Source organism: Nothobranchius furzeri, chromosome 5 (genome assembly GCF_043380555.1).
Source record: "Nothobranchius furzeri strain GRZ-AD chromosome 5, NfurGRZ-RIMD1, whole genome shotgun sequence".
In the NCBI taxonomy this organism is placed as follows: domain Eukaryota; kingdom Metazoa; phylum Chordata; class Actinopteri; order Cyprinodontiformes; family Nothobranchiidae; genus Nothobranchius; species Nothobranchius furzeri.
The window spans coordinates 65274013-65287042 of NC_091745.1; positions in this window are offsets into that span (position 1 = coordinate 65274013).

Genomic DNA, 13030 nt, shown 5'->3' on the forward strand with positions numbered 1-13030 from the left:
ATGTGTAAGGATTCTGCAGGAGATTCTGCAGAGGACTGTAGGATTTTGCTATCAATGTAACATTTTTTGGGTTTTATCTCAAAACCAACATCAGCCACAAAGTTAACATTACAGTCAATAACACACACTTTCCCCCCAACGAGTCATTTTCTTTGTTGCTTTCAGCGAGCTACTTGTGCCTGAGAAGGCCAGGATAACATCTGCTGGTTCTTTCGGAACCGTTGGTGGTCAGATCTGGTCCCGCTGAGGTGGAGCTGAAGCGGGAGGCCGGCTCCGAGGGGTGGGCGGAGCAGCTGGGCATTTGAAATTTTCCCCGCTGGCCCCATTGTTCGTCCAATCCTCTGGAGGAGCGGCCGGAGTGAGAGGTGGACCGAGGGCGGATCAGGTCTCGTACCGCGGCTTACAGTTCAGCTGTCTTGAGCTCTCTCGATGGCGCTCCTAAGATGGGGACCAAACAGAACGTCAGAGGTGATGGGGCCTTCCAGCATTTCTCTGTGCAGGTGTTCGGGAATGGAGGGCAGGGCCTTGAGCCACAAGGCCCGCTGGATAAGGGTCTGCCAGGCAGCAATGCGAGCAGAACCGGTGAGTACAGCAGCGCACAGATTGAGAATGGCATCAGCAGTCTTGTGAATGATGTTTTTTGACTCGTCAGGAGCGTCGAGCTCTTCCACAATTTTGGAGACGCCAAAGGCAAGAAGGGTGATGTTATTTCCTGCAGCGCCGGTCTGGAAGGCGCACTGGTGCGTGCGATCGGTGAGCCGTGCCAGGAGCTGGCCATGTTTGGAAGCGGGAACTGCTCACTGGCCAGCGAAGTGGTTCTTGGCACCAAACAGCGAGGCCAGGTCTGGCTCCAGTGGAGGAACGGTTGGACGGCCCTGGTCGGAGAAGCCCTCGACTTTTGTTATGGGCGCATATGTGGAGACTGGTGATTTGAGCTTAGCATGCTTGGAGAAGGTGGCAGACCAGCAGCTCATGGCAGCAGGGGAGCGCGGGCAGGCGGGGTCTGGACAGCGTGTTTGTGGCCCCAAAACTTCCCGCCAAATTATCTGCATCAGGTGGAGCCGATTCTGGGATGGCCAGCCCCCTGCGGACCATAGCCGCGGAGATGATGGCAGGTAGCTCCTGGAGCAGTGCTCTGACTGCTGGCAGGGAGGAGAGTGAAAGCATTGGAGCAGAGGAACCTGCTGAGGGAGGCTCGTCGACCTCCGTATTTTCCAGGAGGGAGTAAGGGCTATGGCAGCCAGCCATGTCGTATTCCTCAAGGTCGTTGTCATCTTCCAGCCGGCTCCTGACTGACATAGAAGAACTGTAAGGCTTTGTCCAGCGAGTACGTGTCAGCCACAGGAAAATCCTCAGCGGCGGCGGAAGTCAAGTACTCGACCCGGTGGATTTTTCCAGCTACGGGCAGAGCGGCACAAAACGGGCACGAGGCCTAGGGGGTCAGGACCAGGCCAGCGTGATGAGCCCCAAGACAGACCTCACATTTGGCATGAAGGTCACCGCTTGAGATGAAGCCCGTCTGTTGGGCTGGGCAGGTCCTCACATCGCTGGACATGCTTGGTAAGTAGGATAATTAGCTCTTGGATAATGCTATTTAAAGATAGCTCTTAAGCTTGGCTTGAAGAGATAGCGGAGGCGAACAGTGGAGTCGCTCCACTTATATACCCACGGGGGTGCCCACCAATGGTGGACGTACATTTAAGCTCTTCATGATTGGTTGATGCTGAGATCGCCCTTCCAATAGCAGCTAGCTTAAGGGCTAAGACTGGACAAAATAGAACTGTATTTTTAAAACACAGCCGCCTTACTGTAAAATCATGATGTAGTTTTTATAGCCACCTGTTACAGTGTACGCCCTCTGTTGTCCTGGTGGAGAATTGCTACAGGAGACGGAGGAAACATCTCTGACTGTGTATGGGTGTCTCTCCCTTATGGAGCTGACGCAGAAGCACAAACTAGGCTTAAGTCTCCTCCCCTTTCAGTCGGCTCTTGGGTCCCCAGAAGTATGGAAAAGTGAATGGAAGTCAATGGGGCTATAAATATATTCTAATCTGTTTTTGCCTTATGCCCTGGAACGCACATGTACTTCAGTTTAAATGAAAAGTAACAATTTGTGTTTCCCCACACTTTGGGATTTATCAGCCTGTAAAAATGTGTAAATCATACTTTGGTGCGCAGCGTACATGACGTCACCACAGCACGGCTGCTACTTACCACACGGAAAGATTTATGGTTCTTTACTCCTGAAAGAAGGATTCAAAGTTTGCTAAACTTACAGCCGTTTTCCTCTCCTCTTCTCTGTGTCTGAAAGATTTGTCTTTTCCTAAATCTACATTCTGGTCCCAACTAAAACAAGAATAAGTAAACTTTTTTTTATAATAATTTTTCTAACAGGCTGTGGAAGACAAGAACAAGATTGGTCTTGGTTCAGCACAGCCGTTTGGCGAAAAGTTGTTTTTATTTGTTACTTTAGAAGCTGGTGACAGTGATGAATGAGAAACTATTAGGTGGAGCCTGGGAAAGCGCTCCGAAATTTTCATGCAGGAGCACGGCTTCAAACACGGAACAAAGAACACTACACGTGTCCTGAAACCAAAATCCGTTTTCTCGGAACATCTGCCTGTTTTATTGAGAGGAACACATAAAAATACATCTCACTGGCAGCCTGTCAGTGTCTGTGATTATTTCAGCACCGCTGACACGGTGGGAGCCTCTCCTCGGCCCTTTGAAGCATTTTCCGGTGGAGACATAATGAATTGTGATGCCAGCTGTCAGCGTGCTGCAGTAAGAGTCACACACGGGGAATTCAAAGTTATTTCTGGTGCAAAATATTCCTTTTTTTTTCCACGGGAAAGCCGGAGGGTTGAGAGGAAGGTGTGAAGGGTCACACTGGAATAGCTGACAACACATAAACCCTATTTAAAAAACCCACAGGGTCGCCAGCCACACACACTTGTTTTGTACATAAAAGTGTTGTTTTTCCTCTCTGTCAGTCATATCTTAGTGTTTTAATGGATTTTTTTTTGTATTTAAAAAATGAACTGGATTAGAGATAAAAACACGCTGCAGTTGGATGTCTTTGGGGTGATTTTAGAGAAACAAAACAGAAACAAATAAACTCATCAGACTTGGTTTAAAGTCGGCTTTAGCTCCAGGCTACATTTTCAGTTTCAGCTCATGATGCTTCTGAGGAGAATCCAGACACAAATGAGTTCTGAAAACCTTTACTAACAGCTACAAAAACATACATGTTCAGATAAATCCAAAATTTACATTTCCATCAAAAATAAACTTCTGATGAAAAGGAGAGTTTAGAATTTTATATCCAAATATATGAAATCCTAGTTCTTCTGCAGGAATTCAGCATAAACTAACAGTGAAAAGCTTTAACCCTCCCACTGTCTTTATGGGTGACCCCACGAGGAAAGTTGACCATTGAGCAGGGTTGATGGTTTATCCCTTGGGTCCATATGGCAGGGGTGAGGAGTGCGCACCACCTCACCCCTGCCACGTGGACGTGGTTGCAGCTCATGGATGGGGAAGCTGAACGCAGAGGAAGCTACTAATCTCTGAGTATTGTGGTTTCGACATCCTGTGACCTCACCACTCTGACCGCACCCCTCCGGACTGCCGGGAGCAACTCATGCATGGGTATCGTACGCCTGCATACTGGAGTCTGCCATATAATGTAGCGTCCAAGTGAACTTGATACTGATTGACACTACAAGAATATCATTTTATTTGTGAGTTAAACACACGTCAGGAGTGCTTTAGCACTTGGCCTGTACGATGGGCATGGTCCACCACCAGCTCCTTTTCCGGCTGATGCACTTCCTTTAAAGAGACAATGAATAGATTTTACCATGAATTTCTGGAAATTTCCATCAAAATGTTGTTGATAATATATGAAATGAAACCCAGTTGTTGGAAAATATTGGCGTCTTTGTAACACGTAACCATAAATATCAGGTCTAAAATACATGGGAGCGGGTCTAAGTCTCTAGGCGACACCATTTTAGATGCCATGTTTCCTTCTATGGGAGCTCATGAGGACAAAATGCATTTAATGATTTGTAACAAACTTTTACAAAACTTTCGTCATTCGTACAAGTTGTTGTTTTACGCATGTACCTAATCACTTGTTGCCAGTGATTAAATGGATTTTTTATTTTTTGACCCTAATGGGCATCCGTTGGCAAGGTCTTACTCCAACACAAAAATGCTGCATGCTTGCAATGATTTAGGCATCTACTGCCCCCTATCGCCAGAAAAATGGCACACTGTCACTTAAACATTTTAGCCACTGCAGTGGGAGACCCTGGGCCCTCAGCAGTTCAAAGAATCTGAACGTTACACCTAAGCCAACCCTTCAGGTCCTCACACTTCTCTTGCAGTTCTGAAATCTCCTCTCTTAGTTTCCCCACCGTACTCCACAGGGAGATAACCTCGTCGGACCAGGTGGACAATCTGCCCTCCACCTCCCTTAGGTTTGATCTGACCTGCTCAAACAGCTTGATCTTCCCTGCTCAGCCTTACTAAAGTTGAAATCCTCAACAAGACCACCTTTCAGTTCTTCTCTAAACATTTCAGAGAATTCACACTTTAATCCCGTGAGTATTTCATCCTTCAGCTTCAACATGTCCGTCTTAGGGCTAGAACTTGGTGTGGATTAGGCCGAAGCTTCAGCGGTAACAGGATCAAGTCACCCCAAAGATGCATTAGACTTCAGAAGAAACAGGGTGGAGTCAAACATTGTTTCCATCATAGAAGAAGAAGTGGAGGTAGTTGAGGAATACAAATACCTTGGAGTTCACCTGGACAACAGACTGGACTGGAGAAAGAACAGCAAAGCCGTTTACAAGAAGGGGCACAGCAGACTGCACTTCTTGAGGACGCTTAGGTCCTTCAACGTCTGTAGCAAGATGCTGCAGATCTTCTACAAGTCTGTTGTTGAAAGTGTAATCTCCTCAGCCATCGTCAGTTGGGGTAGCAGCATCAGAAGCAGGGACCTGAAAAGGCTCAACAGCCTAATAAAAAAGGCTGCTTCTGTTCTGGGGACGACTGTGGAACCACTGGAGGAGATAATGCAAAGAAGGATTCTCCAGAGAATCAAGAAAGTTATGGACAACCCTGAGCATTCTCTTCACAAGACTGTCCGACAACGGAAGAGTGTCTTCAGTCAGAGGCTTCTTCAGTTTCGCTGCAACACTGACCGCTACTGGAGATCCTTCCTGCCAACAGCCATTGTGATGTACAATAACTCTTTGATGACTTGATTATTATTATTATCCTGAGCTACTACAGCAATCAATTTCTCTCTGGGATTAAGAAAGTATTTTTGAATTGAATTGAATTCACAGTGTTAGTATTGTTGGATCTTTCTGCAGCTTTTGACACTGTTGATCACAACACCTTGATTAACAGACTTCGTGACTCTGAGGGGATGTCTGGTACTGTTCTAGACTGGTTTAGATCGTACCTTTCTAACAGAAGTTACAGTGTCTGTATAAACCAAATCATGTCAATGTCAACCAACCAATTCCCCGTTGTCTGCAGCCATCATGATGTCACTGGAAACTTACAGCAAAGCTGTTTCTGTTGAATGCTTTTTCCGAAAACCAGACTGGAATTGATCAAAACTGTTGTGAAGCTCCAGAAAAGTAATCGGTTGATCTGCCACAACATTTTCCATTATTTTAGAGATGAAGGGTAATTTAGAAATGGGTCTGTAATTTTTAGGCTGAGATGGGTCCAAACTTGTTTTTTTAAGGATAGGTTCAATAACTGCATGTTTGAAAACAGATGGCACGGAGCCAGATTGTAGGGATAAATTAATAAAATCTACAATGCATGCGCCAATTTGGTCAAACATCCTGATTAACAAGGTAGTAGGAATGAAATCAGCAGGGCATGAGGTTGGCTTCATGTGTTTCTGAATGAGGCAAATGTCCTGGAAATCTACAGGAGTAAAGACAGACCATGATAGAGAGGGAGGGAGTTGGATGGGGGGTAGGAAGTGGATGGAGGTGAAAAACTTGCTCTGATATTTCTGATTTTGTTCTCAAAGAATGCTAGAAAGTTGTTACAGTCAGACCTTGAGTAAACTGGCATAAGAGGGGCGTGAGGGGAAACAATCTGGTTTATGGTGTCAAACAGGACGTTAGAGTTATTTTTGTTTACAGCAATCAGCTGAGCAAAGTAAGTGGTCCTGGAAATTTTCACCGTCTCATTCAGGGATGTTATCAGTTCTTTAAAGTGCAGCCTGTGACTTTCTAATCTAGTTGGCTTCCAACTTCTCTCGGCTCTGTGGCATGTCCTTCTGAGACTGTAAATGGTTTGATTAATCCAGGGACTTGCTTAACAGGAGCTACTTTATCTAAGATACTGCAGCATTGTTTATCCAATGACTGGATGAGCAAGCTTGGATCATCACCCTGAACTGAGCTGCTGTCAAATAATCCAGAAAATCCATCCACCGCTGACTGATCAATGCTACGTCTCTTTGATTTTAGGTTGTGAGGGACAAATTCAACATTAGTTAGGATATTAAATAAAATGCAGCTGTGGTCACTCACATGAACCTCTTCAACATGTAAATGATTGATTTTTAGTCCCAAAGAGAAAACAAGATCTAGAGTGTGGCCCATTTTGTGTGTGGGGCCTCAAACGTGCTGCTCTAAGTTAAAAGACTCCATAACAGACATGAACTGCACTGCTGTGCTACAATTAGGATCATTAATCTGTAAGTTAAAATCACCAAGGATTAAAACTTTTTCTAGTTTGATCACTGATGATAGAAATTCTACAAATTCAGAGAGAAAAAGGCCAGCTGGACCGGGAGGTCGGTAGATTAAAATACGGTGAAATACATTTTGTAACCCTGCTTTGATGAACTGACATTGAAAAGTTGTAAAAGGCCATTTTTCACCAGATTACAGACATATTTGCCCTTAAAGACCGCAGCAAGACCTCCACCACGACGTGTCGGGCGTAGTGTGGTAAACACAGAGCAGTTTGGAGGACATGTTTCATTGAAATTTACAAAATAGCCACCTTGCTGCCACGTCTCCGTAAGAAATAAATAGTCCAACTTTTCTCTGGTGAACAGCTCATTTAAAATAAAGGATTTGTTTGAGATGGAGCGGGCATTTAACAGGGCACATTCAACTGAATCCTGGAGAACATTTGTCTTCTTAACCCAGGGGTCGGCAACCCTGGGCACTCGTGGCACTGTTGCTACGCAAAGGGTTAACTAATGGCGCAGAGCATTAATCTGAGAAGATGTGTTGAAAAACAAATGTTGTAACAGACTGAATTTTCTGTTAATTGTTTTTGTTTTCTTGTTTGGTCACTAAATGCATTAAAAAGTTGAAATGTGATCTCTCAGCCCTCCCGCCTGGTGAAGTGCTCCGTCAGCTGGTTGCCTTGGCAATGCGTGTGCGTGTGTGTCGGAGCAAAGACGTGGCAGAGCATAAGAGCAGGTTCGGGTGGATATTTTTAGTTTTTGTCTTGTTGTTCGGGGATTATCTCAGTTGTTGATGCAGTCACTGTGATATTTGGAAGTTAAAAATAAACGGAAACATGGAAATAACTGCCTTATTATTAGTAATAAAACGCCACTCCCACGCGATGGCTCGCCGGTCCAAATCCCAAATTAGCGCCAAAAGACATCAGGCCGCTTCTTGATGACGGTAATCTACTGGGCCATTCCCATCTGTACCGGGTCGGCCCGGGCCGGGTAGCCCCAGTCGGCCACAGCCTGGCCCGGTTGATTCCACACATCCTTGTCTTAAGCCCATGTGGGCTGATTCTACCCACCAATCAGAGGCTTGCTCTAATGGAAGGTGTGAATTTGCTGTCAGCAGTGGGTGTGTTGGCCCTGGTCGGCCTGACGCAGACCCCCTCGAGAAGCGGGCTGAGAATGAGCCTTGGTTGGCCCGGAAAAATACCAGGCCACCCAGATATGTAAACAACCTACGCTACCCGGCCCGGGCCGACCCGGTACAGATGGGAATGGCCCATACCTGCCGGTACAGTGAGTAGGATGTTTCTAGCTGGTTAGCCTTGTAAAATATGGCATCTAAGCGAGCAAAAAAAGATAATTCCAGGTCTTTTATGACAACTTGGACAGAAGACTGGGGTTTTGTGCAGCTAAGAGATCGTGCTGTGTGTGCTCTTTGCCTCAAGAGTGTTGTTTGCCGTACCTCCAGTGTTAAGCAGCATTTTGAGACGAAACATGAAAAAGTATTCAAGGACGTGGAAGAGAAGGCTGAGTCAATTGCACGTGCTGTGTCAAGATATGAGAAGCAAGCAAGTACTCTGAAAGTTTTTACAGCTACTAAACATCATGGAACTGAAGCAAGTTTTCACATTGCACACTGTATTGCTAAACATGGAAAGCCATTTACTGATGGTAACTTTATTAAAGAGGCATTTCTCTGTACCTCAGACGTGTTATTTGATGGGCTTCCAAACAAAGATACAATTAAAGCAAGGATTCAAGACATACCTGCATCAGCCAGAACTATGGAAAGACGCATCCAGGAAATGGGTGACAGTGTCAGGGCCCAACAAACAGCTGGTTTGAAAGAAGCCCAGGTGTTTAGTGTGGCTTTGGATGAAAGCATTGATATCAATGATGTGCCACGTTTGGCTGTAATGGTAAGATACTGTGATGTGACAGTACAAGAGGAACTGTTCTGCCTTACCCCGATGCCTGAAACAACACGAGGTGAGGATAGTGCCAACGTTTTTATGGAGCGTTTTGAGGAACGAGGCATTGACATTGCAAAGATTTTGCTGTGACAACTGATGGTGCACCAGCTATGGTTGGGAGACACGGGGGTGGGGGGTGGGGGGGCTGTTGCTTTAATTGAGGAACAAATAGGCCATCCCATCATGAAACTGCATTGTATAATACACCAAGAAAACCTCTGTGCCAAGATGTCAAATTCAGATCTTAATGATGTCACGGCCACAGTGGCAAAAATTGTGAACTTCATAGTTAAGCGATCTGCTTTGACTCACCGCCAATTCCAGTCTCTGCTCGAGGAGATGGAAAGCTCATGCGAAGCCATTCCACTCCACTGTGCTGTTAGATGGCTTAGCTGTGGAAAGGTTCTGGAACGATTTGCGGATTGTTTTGATGTGGTGAAAACATTTCTGAATGAAAAGGGGCAAAGATATCCTGAACTTGAAGATGAGAGGTGGGTTGAAAAACTTTTTTTCCTTGCAGATATAACTGGACACCTGAACGAGCTTAATCTCAAACTGCAGGGAGCAGGTCAAACTGTTTTGGGCACTTGGGAAGCTTTTGTTGGAAAGCTGGAAGCTTTTTTAAAGGATGTTGAAACTTCCACATCCCGCCACTTCAAACACCTCAGGGAGCTGTCTGCTCAGTGCAGCATCAGCACCACAGCAATACATGGATGCATCCGAAGACTCCAGACAGAATTCACAACGCGTTTTCAGGACTTTCAGTTGTATGGACCAATGTTTTCTTTTCTGATCAGACCAAAGAGCTTTGGTGATCAGCTGGATTTGTCTCTTTAACTTTCTGGATACAGACGACGTGGAAATGCAGCTGATTGAACTGAAAAGCTCAACTCTGTGGGGGACAACGTTTGCAGAACTACGGCAGCAGCTGGATTACACAGCTGTGCATGTTCATGGAGCTTGCATTTTCAGTTGCTGGACATCACTACCAGACAGGTTTAACTGTCTCAAGAACATTGCACAGGCTTTATTGACAGTATTTGGTTCTACATATCTGTGAGTAGATTTTCTCTCACATGAAGAGTGTCCTCAGTGCCTCCTGTAGCTGTCTAACTGCTGGACATTCAGAGACCTGTGTGCTCCTGAAAGTTACTGTGTGAACCCCAGATAACTGAACTAGCAAACGCAAAGCAGTGGCATGAAATTTTCCATGAGGGTGGAATATCCCTTTAAGAAGTAAAGTTCAGTTGTTTTAAGGTGTTTGACACTTCAACAGACCAATGCAAGAGATGCAAGGTCAGAATCGAAGAACATCATGAGCTTCAAACAGATCAAACCGCCTCCTTGACCCACAGTTTCCATGTCAAACTTCAACTCCTCCAGCTGTTTCATCCTCCACCTCAGTCACAGATCCTGCTGCTGCTCTATCGTTGTTGTCAACCACATCAGGAGAAGCTGATGCTCCCTTCACCTTCCCCTCCCTCCTGGCTATCTTAGCAGGAAGGTGGAAAACAGCTAGAGAGGCAAAGGCCAGATAGTACAACGACAGACCTCTTGCCCCCAACAGCAAGCGTCATGTGAGAGAAAGAGCAAGAGAGAAGCCATTTTTACAAAACAATGCAGTCAATTTGCCACAACACCATGGCGGCATCAGGGAGCCTTAGGTCGTCTAAAAGTGGTCATAATGTGGGTAAAGTGGCGCAGTCATTAGGCGATGGTGCATAAAGGGGGTATGGGGGCAGTTTCTGCGCTGCCGCAGACTTCGGTTTATCTTGAAAATAACTTTCTTTTAATTGCGATTGAAGCCGCAATCATTGAGTTTTTTTTTAAACAAGTAGCTTCTAAAGGTGTCTCTAGAGACCTGACCTCCAGCTCAAACGGAGAGAAGCTCCCGGAGCACTGCAGCGCTTACTTTCATTTTCAATTAAGATGCCGGCCGGCGCTCGGTAGTAACACCCCACATCATCATGGCACCTCCCTCTGTTGCGCCAAGGCACAATCGCCGTTTATAAGACAGACAATTATAGCAATATTACTACCAAGCGAGGTGGACTGAAAGCCGCAAAATTCACAGTGTCATGCTGGCATGGTGCGTTTACAAGACATACTGTTGAGATAATATTACGCCAATTTGCCGGCATAGTGTGTCTTGTAAAAAGGGTTAGAGAGAGAGAGAGAGAGAGAGAGAGAGAGAGAGAGAGAGAGAGAGAGAGAGAGAGAGAGGTTGAATATGTCATTTGCTGAAGAATAAAGGTGGAGGAGTTTCTTTTTCTTGTCGTTCAAGCAAGCTACTAAAAGAAAAAACACAATCTAAAGGTCCCGCCCCCTTTTTCAGGCCACCCCCCTCAAGCCACGCCTCCAGAATACAGGAACATGCTATGCTTGTTGCTGCCGGTTCACTTTTACGTTTTTCACTTGTTGTAGAAAAGCTCAAGTCTAAATAGTCCAAAGTTGATTCTAATGGCATTTCAAACAAGCTGCCGCCATCTTTGCTGTTTCGTTCAGTCGCAGTAACATTCTTCCCATTTCTGGTGCAAAGTATTCCTTTTTTCCACGGGAAAGCCGGGGGGTTGAGAGGAAGGTGTGAATGGTCACACTGGAGTAGCTGACAACCCAAAAACCCTAGTAAGAAACCCACTGGGACCACACACACACTTGTTTTGCAGATTAAAGGTTTTTTTTTCACCAATCCGATCCGAGTGCTGTGATTGGCAAGACATAAGACTGTTCAGGCCTGCTAACCAACCTGCTATTGTCTGTCTAGATTTCTGAGCTACCAGTTGTAAAAACCTGTTTATACTGAAGAGCATATTGTAAGAAATACATCAAATATACAAATACTTATATAAACAATTACTAACTGTCCAGGCAGTCTTCAAGTCACACTCAAGTTCATGATTATTGTCCCAGGCAACTTTAAAAACAAACTAACGTCCATGAACACAGAACAGGCTTCGTTCACAGACACCAGGTTCATCACGTAAACGTTTCCCAACAGGAACCGAACTAGACTCAGGATCCAGCCATTTACAACGGGACGCTCACAATGATTGGATGAGGTTTTTCCTGTATTTTAAATCTCAGATCCAATCAAAATTTCTCAATTTTTGACATTTCAATTAAATTCCTTTCAATTGAAGCATACTTTATTAATCCCAGAGGGAAATTAGAGTTTCAGTACACACAATTCTGAGATCAGTCATACATACATAGACGAGAATTGGTGACTGCGGTCATTCGCAACCCGAGTCGCGCTACCTTAATAGAGATCAGAGGGTTTATATGAGGATTGAGTCAGGTGGAGAAAAAAAAGGCACTTCAGAGTTAGCCTCCACAAGGAAGACAGCTTTGCTATGCAAAAAACACCTCAGACAGAAATGCAACAGACTTCAGGCTGTAACAGACGCCGTCTGTTTGTGGCCACTGGGTGGCCTCAGCGTCACTACCTGCGCTCCTGGCTCCAGCTGAGCCAGGGGTAGCTGAGCCAAATCAGGGATGCTCCTTGTTAAAAGGGACGTTAAAGTCTCGCTTTGATTACCCGTGTGGTATAGATAAACTCTTCCTAGTCTCTAGAGCTCGTTTGTGTTTATTTGGCATTCTCGTTAAAGAGATCTAGCTCACCGTTTTGGTGGAGCTTGTTGTGTTAATCTTGCTCTTTTCCTTACCCGGTTTAAACCCCGGCGCTTTGTGTTTACTATTATCATTAATTTAGGAAACCCCAGTTTTGGATGTCTTTATGTGTTTGTCACCTTTTATCCTTTTCCTGCATAATGCAGTGACCCTTTTAGTTAAATAAACTCCTGTAAGAGAGTGAATCTTGGTTTTTTCCTATTCACAACCACCTTTCTTTACGGCTTCTAACCAACATCAACTCCTAGTCGTGCTGGGGGCCGTAAAACAGGCATTACACAACATAAGTGTCCACTAGACGGGGATGTAGGGTTGGGGGCTCTCCACACATCAGTGCATGCAGCTGCGATAAGCAGCACTCGTCACCTCCGTTTGGACAGGGGATAGAGGTAGTTGGGTTAGAAAGCACAGTGACTCCTGGAAACGATTCAACGGCCTTCACCAGTCGCAGTCCCGCCCAGGCTGGGATAGGGATACAGAGTTGCCATGGCGACGGCAGCATTCCACATTTCTTCTGAGGGGGAGTTATCACTTCAGCCTCACAGGCTCAAGGGCATCAGATTCAGATAAGAACTTGTTTTGAGGCCAGAGATAATTTCCTCTCTGTCTTAAAGTTCCGTTGGTCCTCAACCCCTCTAAATCCAATAATGACGTAATTAATCCATCCCATTCTGTGCTGATCCCT